Raw genomic sequence first — 12,052 nt, 5'->3', positions numbered from 1 at the left:
ACAAAGCAGCTACAATTTCTTTAATTACTTGTTTGTACAAAACTTCCAATGGTTTTTTTGCATTCTGACCAGCCTGGGACCAACTGGTTATGCAATAGTTAAAGTGACTAAGAATCATTGAATGCAGGTAAATTTTTGCAGCTTCAGTTGACATTTCATTCCGAATTGCACGAAAATTTGCGAGGTTTAATTTGATATTTTTACACAATTTGTCAATATGGGCTTTAAAGGAAAGCTGTGAATCTATTATTAACCCAAGATATTTGTATTGGCTGACAATTTGCATTTTTTCTCCATTAACAAGTATGTCGGGGTCAGGTGATACTCTATTTGTTTTAGTGAAATACATGCCTACAGTTTTAGAAACGTTTAGCTGTAGACAGCACTCCTGCAACCAAGTTGTGACACAGGACATTGTATTAGTGAGTTTAGCAGCAACAGTATCTTTGGAGCGACCATGAACAAAGAAAACTGTGTCGTCTGCATACATTACGCACTCTGCTTCAGAGCAAACAGTGGGCAAATCGTTGATATAAAGACTAAATAAAAGGGGGACCAATATTGATCCCTGAGGGACTCCAGAGGTTAGCCTAAGAGACTCTGATCTGCAGTTGTTAACTGATACAGATTGTGTTCAGTCATGCAGATATGATTCAATCCAGCTCACAGCTTTGCGAGAAAAGTTACATTTTGAGAGCTTGGTAAGAAGAACAGAGTGATTTACTGTATCGAAAGCTTTCCTGAGGTCCAAGAACACCGCCCCTACAACTCCACCCTTGTCGAGAGAAGATTTTATTTTCTCAATGAAGAGGCATGTAGCCATTTCAGTGGAATGCTTGGATCTGAAACCAAACTACATGGCGTGGAGAGAGGGGGAGCTGCTGATTAAATAATGGACAATCTGCTCTGACACCCATTTTTCTGCAACTTTGGAAATGGCCGGAAGAATGCTTATAGGTCGGTAGTTATTCAGAGAAGTTGAGTCACCGGATTTAAAGACAGGGGTAACAATAGCAGATTTCCAGGCCTTTGGAAAGTGACCAGATGAAATTGAAAGATTAATGATTGAGGCAATAGGAGGAGCAAGAGTTGAACCTAGATCTTTGAGCATGCTCGTGTCCATTCCAAAAACATCCTTTGCCTTAGATGGTTTGAGTGAATGAATTAAATCGATAACTTTGGTCTCAGTAATATTTGTAATAGTAAAGAACTGCGTTGCAGACAATGCAGGGTATTCCTTCCTTTGTTTTACTGCAAACCTAGAAGAGATTTCTGACACAGATTCAATGAAGTAGTTGTTAAAAGCATCAGCCATCACTTGAGGTTCCGTCAGGATGTTTCCATTTAATTGAATTTGCATTAGTTTTGTTTTGTTATTTTGTGTATCACCCAATAGTTTTTTAATATAATTCCAGGTTATTTTTGAATTTCCCTTCACACTATTCAGAGCAGTAATGAAAAAGTCAGCTTTAGATTTTCTTATTTCTTTCACTACCCTATTTCTCAGTGAGATAAAGTGCTGTCTATTGTATCCTGATTTGACCGACAACTTCAAGGAATGATCGCGTTCTTTCATCAGTTTCAGAATAAATGTGTTTAACCAAGGCAGGCCATTCTTTCTAGCTTTTAGTTTAATTATCCGTGTAAATTGTATAATAAATTCTTGTATTTTGTTGGCAAATTTAGAACAATACTCATCTAAATTTTTACCAGCGAGTAATACATCCCAGTTTACTTCTTGGATGGAATCTTGGAAATTTTGTTGTTCATGTTTTGGTATCCTATTGGATTCAGTGGTGGCCAAGGGTTTGAAGTGCTTTTTATTTAATTTTCTTGTGACCATTATAAGATTGTGATCAGACAATCCTGTGAGCATATTGTATGGCTTCAAGATCCTTTCTGGCCTATTAGTAAAGGCTAGATCAATCTGAGTTCGGGTGGAGTTTGTAATTCTCGTAGGGCCATTAATAACCTGAGTCATATCCATATCATCCATAACCCTTTTAAATTTTTTCCTAACTTTGTTAACTTCCCAATGAACATTTAGGTCACCCATTATTATCACCTCTTTTGCAAGATTGAGTTGTTTCAGTAACATTTCCAGCTTTTCATAGAAAGCGGCATTTGATGAGGGAGGCCTAAAAATAACTACAAGAATAAAAGACATTTCCTGTGACAAAGAAACAGTTAGTCCAAGGAATTATAATCCATTCTCATCTGTAACATGTGGTGGTGGTGGAGGAGGCCCAGCCGTTGGTGGTGGTGGTGGAGGCCCAGCCGTCGGTGGTGGTGGAGGCCCAGCCGTCGGTGGTGGTGGTGGAGGCCCAGCCGTCGGTGGTGGTGGTGGAGGCCCAGCCGTCGGTGGTGGTGGTGGTGGTGGAGGCCCAGCCGTCGGTGGTGGTGGTGGTGGTGGAGGCCCAGCCGTCGGTGGTGGTGGTGGTGGTGGAGGCCCAGCCGTCGGTGGTGGTGGTGGTGGTGGAGGCCCAGCCGTCGGTGGTGGTGGTGGTGGTGGAGGCCCAGCCGTCGGTGGTGGTGGTGGTGGAGGCCCAGCCGTCGGTGGTGGTGGAGGAGGCCCAGCCGTCGGTGGTGGTGGAGGCCCAGCCGTCGGTGGTTCATGTATTCAGGACTTAAACCGTTTACTGATTTATAGACCAGTAGCAGAACTTTAAAATCTACTCTAAAGCTGACTGGAAGTCAGTGTTAAGACTTTAGAATTGGTAGTATGCTCTTACCTCTTTGTTCTAGTCAGAACCCGAGCCGCAGCATTCTGAATGAGCTGCAGCTGTTTAATGCTCTTTTTAGGGAATCCAGTCAGAAGACCATTACATTAGTCAAGTCAACTTGAGATAAAAGCATGGGTGAGCTTCTCCTGGTCTGCTTGACACAGGCAAGCCTTCACGCTGGATATGTTCTTCAGATGGTAAAACGCAGTTTTAGTAATTGATTCTATATGACTGTTGAAAGTCAGGTCGGAATCTATCAGGACCCGTTTTTTGACTTCCTTACCACATTCACAATTGCCAAATGTCTTTAAAGTCCTCCACCCTCGCCATCTGTTCTCCCTGTCGCCTCAACCTTCCCCTCTTACTTCAGATAATCTTCATTCATCTGCACTACTCGCTTGAAGTCTCTGCACCCTTTGCATAATGGTCATTGCGCCGGACTATTGCAATATTAGTCTTTCGAACTGCTGTAAGTGCTAGAGGACTCTGCATCTTTTTGCACAATTGTAAAAAAAAATAATAATATTACGGCATTACCAGATAACTAGCAACCCTTTATTGCTCAGTGACTGTTTTTTGTCAATGTCTTTATGTCTCAAAAGTGTTCTCTGTCAATGGACTGTCTGCTGTCGTACTAGAGCGGCTCCAACTACCGGAGACAAATTCCTTGTGTGTTTTTTGGACACACTTGGCAAATAAAGATGATTCTGATTCCGATTCTGATTCCTCTCCTTTAAAGAGCATGCCTTTCTCACTGTTCTTCCACCTGTTCCCTGCTTTCACTACAGATAATGTCATCTGCAAACATCATGGTCCACGGGCATTCCAGTCTGACCTCATCTGTCAGCCTATCCATCACCACTGCAAACAGGAAGGGGCTCAGGACTGAACCCTGATGCAGTCCCACCTCCAACTTAAACTTCTCTGTCACACCTACAGCACACCTCACCAATGCTCTGCTGCCTCATACATGTACTGTACTGTTCTAACATATTTTTCGGCCCTTCCAGACTTCCACATGCAGTACCACAGTTCCTCTCTGGGTACGCTGTCATAGGCTTTCTCTAGATCTACAAAGAAACAATGTAGGTCCTTCTAACTGTCTCTGTAATTCTCCATCAACACCCTCAAGACACAGCTTTTCTTTTTAAACATCACATTATCAATGCTGCTACATTTCTCATGGGAATAAAACCAAAAGTTGTTTCCCCGAGTGACATCACGTATAATCATCTCAAAATTCCAAGGGTGCGTGCGTGCGTGTGTGTGTGTGTATGTTCGCGCGCGTGCCTCATTGTATGTGTGTGTGTGGGGGGGGGGGGGGGGGGGGGGGTCACGAGACCTGTTGGGGAGGACGCTATTTGACTGGATAGTTAAGTTGTATATAGGGATAGTTAAGGTGTATATGGTATACAGGACACAGGTGCTTGATATTCAATTGGATTTATTTAAACAGCCGGTAGGTGATGGATGATTGACAGATTGATGGATAGTAATCAATCATGGATAATATAAACGGTAAAGTTGTAGATTTGCAGAGTCTGGAATATCAAAATAAGAATAAGGATGTGCATAATATTTAATTAATATCACAACTTATACAAAGGTAGAAAAGTACTAAAGAATAAGCATCCTAGAAAAGTCCCTATAAAGTAAATGCAATACAAAAAAACATTGCCAGCACAAAGATGGAATCCTTCCCCCTGCCTAATTTGGCTTAATGCACTCATTTAGTTAGAACTGCGGTGCACTGATGCATTCTAATGGTCTATGGGGACAGCTAGTGGCCGAAGGAAACATTACACCCTCACGGCTTCCAGCAAAAACGCGTTGTGCCGCAATCACGTTTTAAAACGTCATATAAGGGCTTAAAGCATCACGTGGCTCAGATATACCTTCAACACAGTGTAAAGAACATAGATAGCTTACTTTGAGCCATGAACTCTGCCAAAAAAAAACTATTCTGAAAAAGGGAATGTAGGCTGTTAACCTTGGACACAAGCACTCCGTTGAGCTGTTCTCTTCCGGACTGAACTGCACATGCGCACATGACACTACTTCGTAGGACGTACCTGTCATCACGTGACATGGGAAGCCATGGCAAATAGAAAATACAATACAGTGAGAACACAACAACGATGTCTTTGAGCCTTTTATACAGTACCACTACCTCCAAAGTTTGTTTGATTAATTTGTCTGTCATTTTCATTTCACTCATTACAAACAGAGTCTTGTGCAAACATTTTAATAACTTTTTATGAAGCTAGCAATGCTAGCAAAACTATCTATCTCAGGGATCTCGTTTGATGTGCGTCCCGCGTCCTCGAAGCACAAAAATTAGCAGGGACGCATAAAGTACAATCAATCTGTGTCTTCGGGCGCATGACTTAGTGCTGGAAGTTGAATTTTTTAGGGACGTCTCTCTCACATTGAGCGAGCAGCTGCAGTTACAGAAAATAGAGTGGCATAGATGAAATTAGTTCCAAAGCCTAATGTCACCGCGACAATGTGGGAACATTTTGGATTCAAAGCAGATGAACGCGGCCATCCCGTTAACACCAACAAGCTGGTATGTCGAATTTGTATGAAGTTGAAACAAAGACAACAAAACTTAAAACCTCAAAGTGACATAATACATTTTCAATGCAACAATCCCACCCAATTTCTTCAACTGGTAACAAAAAACAAGGTGGAACATTTCCTGTTTACCATCAGCTTGCAATTATGAACCCTTTGCCCAACAATGCAAATACAAACATGAACATGGGGCCTGTATGCTAACATTATGTATAGTACAGCATTACTATTGTAAGACGTAGCTATTGAACATGTTAACAAAGCAGCGTTACAAGAAAGGCTGCAGACTTTTAAGAAGTAGTTCAAATCTTGAATCAAAACAGGTTGCTTTGATCTACTTCTTTCATTAATGTTGCTACTTGGCACTTTTTCTAAACCAAGTGGAAACTTGATTGGCAGTATATTGCCCGTTAGGGCATTAATGACTGTTTATACCTCTGTGCCAAATTTTAATATTTGTGGAAGTGCAATTTTTCCGAACAGAACCTGTCTCTGTTTTATTTAAATTTTTTATCGCAGATATTTTATTCATTGTTCTACATTACAATGTCACTTCATTATTCTTAGAATTAAAACTGAATTGTTCTTAAAAGGATGTACTTGAATTATTATGCTCTAATGACATATCAGTGGCATAAAAATAATCAACAATACTATCGTTTGTCGTGATACGTTTTGGGAAACTATATCGTCCTAAATAATTTGCTATCATGACAAGCCGAAACAAGAGCAATGGATAACACAAGAATATTGGACAAACAGAATAAAAATAGAGTAACACCTGTAATAAAAATCTGAAATATGGCGCGACCGCAAACCAAGAACAGTGATATAGCGTAGGATTACTGTATTTGTATTCCGTAATGATAAATTGCAGGGACTCATTGTTCCCTGGGTGGGACTGATTTTTTCCATAACGTGCATCCCGGGACTCACATAGTGTCAAGTGTAACATGATCTATGCTATCTATCTAAACCCTGTTTATAGCATAGACATACTGTATAAAGATACTGTATGTGCAAAGTTAAAAAGCCTCAACTTCTTTAAAGAGGATTGGAGAGGAGGGTTAGGGTTTTTTTTTTTTTTGACTTGAGTTCGTTGTCACATTTCTGTGGGGCCAATTATGTATTACTCGTGCAGTCACTGTAGTTGTCTCGCCGTGCTGCACTATTTGCATATAGTGGCCACTCATGCCAGAGTAGCATCTGCTCCATTTGCACACTGATTGAGGAGTATCTGTAACATTTGCACAACCATTGTCCCAGATTATCGCACTACTCGTCACTTTAAACCGCATACACTCCTTGAAGTCTCAGTGCCCTTTGCACAATGGTCATTGCACCGGACTATTGCGATATTAGCCATTCGAACTGCTCTAAGTGCTAGAGGACTCTGCATCTTTTTGCACAATTGTTGTTTGTTGTTGTTTTTTGTCAATGTCTTTATGTCTCCAAAGTGTTCTGTAAATTGACTGTCTGTTGTACTAGAGCGGCTCCAACTACCGGAGACAAATTCCTTGTGTGTTTTGGACATACTTGGCAAATAAAGATGATTCTGATTCTGAAAACGCAATAATTGCAGTAATGATTTATCCATGTGTTTGGGACTATGATTTTAAATAGGTAATTTGGTTTGTTTTGCTAGTAAATAATTGGCAAAATAGTGTGAATAATCATAATATTTTTATATGGTGGTGGTACACCTATGCAATCGTTTTTTAAAGGTATGTCAATCATATGGTTGTGGTAATACTGAAAATTAAGTGGTTTTCCCAGGGGAAGAGGGTTAGGAGCCTTGACTATCAGGACTGATGACGATTATCAAATAAAAGTAAAGCCTTTGTTTTTTTTTTTATTTTGTCCTGTTTTGTTTGCTACTGCTTGTTGTGGACAAACATCTTGTTCACAGTAACAAGCACTGTATTTTCCGCACCATAAGGCGCACCGGATTGTAAGGCGCAGTCTCAAATACAGGGTCTATTTCTGTACTTTAGCCATAGATAAGGCGCAGCGTATTATTCGGTGCATGCTAAAACAAGGTAACGGAAGCAAAACAGTGAGTTTGGTTGAACTTTATTCTACTACGCATTTAAAAATACACTAATTTTTTGATCAATCTTTTGTCACAAATCCATCGAAGTCCTCATCTTCTGTATCTGAATTGAACAGCTGGGCAATTTCGCCATCAAACATGCAGGGTTCCCTCTCGTCATTGTCAGAATCAGTCTAGTTGCCGGGGAGCTGTTCAGCAATGATGCCAGCTTTCGTGAAAGCCACAGTTAAAGCAGATACCTTAGCCCCGGCATCCACAATCCATTCACATATGGTAGCGTAACTCGCCTGGCGCCGTCTCCCATTCATCGCTCCCACGCCGCTCGCAACTTCACTTTGAACACCCAGTTTACACCAATGTCCAGCGGTTGGAGTTCGCTGGCAGTTGCTGCGCCACGGTAGTCTTTGTGCGGATGGCGCCTTTTCATAAAACGAAAGCACCAAGACAGACCTCCTTGAAAGTGTTCGATCTTCATATCCTGTGCTATCATTATTGCCTTCAGTCGAATGGTGACTGTAGAGACGCTTCTCCCGGCTGTTCTTGTGCTCGACTTTGAATTCTCTTGCAGCTGCTCTATTCCCATTTACAACCGCGTAACTGATAGCCTGTAGTTTGAATTGTGCCTCGTAAGCATGTCACTTCGCTGATGCCATTTTCGGGTGTCCTTAGCTAAACAAATGTTTAGCAGCATACCGGTAGTACAGTATTCCTCCCGGAGGGGTGACGGAGGTAAGCGTACGTAGCTTTACGTAATGTTCTCTAATTGTTTATTGCTGCCATCGTACGTAGTACGTCCGTATGTCAGCAGGAGATGGTCCGACAGTCAATCAAGCAGAGCACAACATTATTTTCACAGATTTTGGAACTCAGTGCATACATCAGGTTAAAAGGCGCACTGTGGATTTTTGAGAAAATTAAAGGCTTTTAAGTGCGGAAAATACGGTAAGTATTTTGCAAATATATCTCGAATCACTCTCTATCAAAACTATGGTGTCATAGTCTGTTACCTGCTGTTCCTTTTTTGGAACTTGGGTGGCGCTTTGTGCCTCACCTTCCCCTCCTTCTCTCTCCCCATTCACCACCACCCACTCACCTGCGTACCTGTTCCCGATCAGCAATCATCACTGCCTGCATTTAAGCCTCCAAGAACCAGGAATCTGGCAACAGAGTAGTGATGTATACCCTTGGTACTCAGACCAGCTTTCGTGACAACTTTCGTAAGTTACTCGACTTCCCGCTGCTGTACTTATCCCCGTGTGTTCTTCCCTCTCTCCCGCCAGCCACGCTCTCCTACCTGCCAATATTCCAGTTTCCTGTTCCGACGAGCCACCATCACTCCTCCATTATCACTCCTCCCCTGAGCTATCCTTTAATAAACCACTCTCATCTACTTCCGCCTGCTTTTGGGTCCAATTCTAGATCACACGATTACCGATCGTGCCATATGGTATGCTATGGTCATGCTGTACCTCTTGGGTGTGTGTGTGTGTGTGTGTGTGGGGGGGTGCAGTGGTCTGGTGCCCATGCCCCTTCCTTTGGGACTGGTTGGGGCACTTTGGTCAGGCAAGGGACCTCCCTGGGTTCGGTGGGTAGCTTAATGGACGGGCTCACTGACTCTGCCCCCACTTTGTGGGTGGCCGGGCTCACCTTTCCTCGATGTACCAGCTCAGCAACTCCATATACCAGTTGACTAACATGCATGTGATATGGTATTCATTGACTAATACATTCAATAGACACACTATTGGCTTTAATTACTTGTGCTGGAATCGCTAACAACAACACAGGTTCAACTCACAGGTTTGTTCAGATGTGTTTAGACAAAAAAAGTTAATCCCGCCACACCACTCGTCAGTAGCACTGCCTTGCTCATTTTCCCAAACCCTGTCCTGCCCTTTGCAGTCCTCTCTTAACTTGTTCTCTTGGTTAGTTATTGCATGTCCACACTGGGCTTTCCACGTGTCACCACCGCCCCCTCTCTTCCACTGAATTCTTCAACCATATTGTAACAGTATCACTCTATAGTGGTGTACTAGTGAGTCGAAAGTCATGAGGGCATGAACAGCAGACTGAGAGGGAGTGATGATTGTAACTCCCATTAAACAAACCTCAGCAATTACATTCCATTCATCACAAAAATGAAATGATTAAATGGGTCCAGTCCATATCACTGCAAAAATAAATCTTCCATATTGCCCTTGCTTCAAATGTCATGTCAAATAAAAACATATCACAGAGGGTGCTCAGGAAAATACATTTTACAATATCTGTACTGAAATTACTGCATGTAGGAATCCCATGATGGTTTTGCTTGTTATTTGGCTGTTTCTAAACTTGTGTTGCCTTTGAGTGTTCCTGCCTTGAGCAAATTAGTAGGCAGTAATTTTTGTTAGAAGAGCAGCAATTTCTCATGTTCTTAAAAAAAATAAAAAAAGGCAATACAGTGTTAGATTAATGAACAGACAATTTCTCAATGGACAGTTTAGTTATTGTGAGCATAGCCTGATTATTGCTGCAGCAATAATAATGTTTTGGAGGTACTGTATATGAAAAACATTGGATGGACGGGGATAGAAGTATACGATAATATATGATCTGAAAATGTCTTTCACAAAAACCTGTGGGGAAAACAGTCAGAAACTACTAAAGCCTATTGAGAAGGACTATGCCAGCAAGAGTTTTTTTTGGTATTCCTGCTTTCACCTCTTTGCCCCACCTGTATTTTCAACCTTCCTGCAATACCCTGAGCTTTCCAAACAATACCGCAATAATTAGAGTACTGTGATAAAACCGAACAAGTGACAGTATAAATTTCAGCGCACTTGACCAAACAGTTCAAGTTTTCCACGGGCAAGAAACTTTCTTTAGGGCACTTGCTAAAAGTTAACTTTTAGCCCTGGTTCATTGATTCAGTTCTGCGTATCAGCTCTCTCCTTGTTGCTTCTAACAAACCTTTTGTTTTGATAGGACAAAACATGAACTAGTCAGAAAGCAGTAGGCATACAGTGCTGTGAAAACGTATTGGCTTTGTAGCATATAGGGGTTAAATAAAAACAATTTAGGAGGAAAGAATAAAATTGAAGCGATGCCAGAGTTACATCCGGTTTAGCGTAATTTTAAATGTATCTATTTTATCTAGGAAGGGGGTACCATGTCACTTTTTAGAAGTTTAAAACTTCAGGACAAAGTGATAACCTTTTTATCCTCAGTCTCGTAATTTGAAGGTTACTACATGAATTAGATAAGCGTTCTCGACCAAAGGTTTTTGTTTCTCGAACCCAAACACAATGCAGGTAGTGAATTTTAGGGAAAAATGTAATGTCCAAACATGGGGAATCTACAGTGAAACAATACAGAAAAATACAAAACAACAAAAGTACAGACGAACATTGGCAAAGGAAACAGACTTGTGATTTCATGGGATGACAAGGAGTCTTTCTGGAAGTCCTGTTCTCGTTAGTTTAAAGCCAAATATGCACTAATCTGTACTTTAGTAGACCACAAAGTTGGACTTACGCGTGTTGACCAATTCAAGCAGGTGAGTCGAGCTTCCGGAGGTTGGCAAGAGCGCTCACGAGGGATGGGAAGTTGAATCTCGCCACTCCGTGGTCGTCGATCTTGGCGGGGAGAGCGGCGGTCGCCGGAGACTCCGGTGCCATCTTTTCATGGAGTGTCCGGTACAGCCCCCTTCTGAAATTCTTATTTTTGTAGTTTCCCCACTTTGTCAAGATCATTAAATGTAGTTAGATTAATATTACGCAAGAGAACTTAAAATGTTTTTAAATAGTGATTTTATTTATTAAAAGGGGGGAAAAAATACATATTCAAAGTTATCAGTGTCAAAAAGTAATGGCCCCCTAAACCTAATAACTGGTTGGGCCATCAAACAACTGAAATCAAGCATTCGAGTCTTTCACATCTCTGGAGACATTTTGGCCCACTCTTCCTTGCATAATTGTTTTAATTCAGCAAAACTAGAGGGGGTTTTTGAGTATGACCGGCCTTTTTAAGGTTGTGCCACTGCATTTCAATCGGATTCAAGTCTGGACTTTAACTAGGCCACTCCAAAACCTTTTTGTATTTTTTCCCCGAGCCATTCAGAAGTTGACTGGCTGGTGTGCTTTGGATCGTGATCCTGCTGCAGAACACAAGTGCGCTTCAGCTTGAGCTCACAAACTGATGGCTTCAGGATTTTCTGTTAGAATTAATGGTTCTATCAATCACAGCAAGTTCTCCAGGTCCTGAAGGAGCAAGCAGCCCAAGACCATCACACTACCACAACCATGTTTGACCGTTGGTCAGATGTTCATTTTCTGAAATGCTGTGCGGTTCTCTTGGTGTAGGTAATCTTTGTAGGCCAGCCACTCCTGGGAAGGTTCACCACTGTTCCATAATTTCTCCATTTGAGGATAATGGCTCTCCTTATGGTTCGTTGGAACCCTAAAGCTTTAGAAATGGCTTTGTAACCCTTTGAGACTGATAGATGTCAATTAGTTTATTTCTTGACTGTTCTTTGTTTGGATCGTGTCATTTTGTTGCAGCTTTTGTCCAACTTGATTTTATCAGACAGGTTTTGTTCAAGTGATTTCTTGATTCATTGGAGGTAATCGCCCCATGGTTTTGAGGGCGGCACAGTGGGTGACCGGTTAGAACTTCTGCTTCACAGTTCTGAGGACCCGGCTTTAAATCCGGCCTTGTC

This window comes from Phyllopteryx taeniolatus, chromosome 9 (genome assembly GCF_024500385.1).
Source record: "Phyllopteryx taeniolatus isolate TA_2022b chromosome 9, UOR_Ptae_1.2, whole genome shotgun sequence".
In the NCBI taxonomy this organism is placed as follows: domain Eukaryota; kingdom Metazoa; phylum Chordata; class Actinopteri; order Syngnathiformes; family Syngnathidae; genus Phyllopteryx; species Phyllopteryx taeniolatus.
This window is presented reverse-complemented; position numbering follows the sequence as displayed.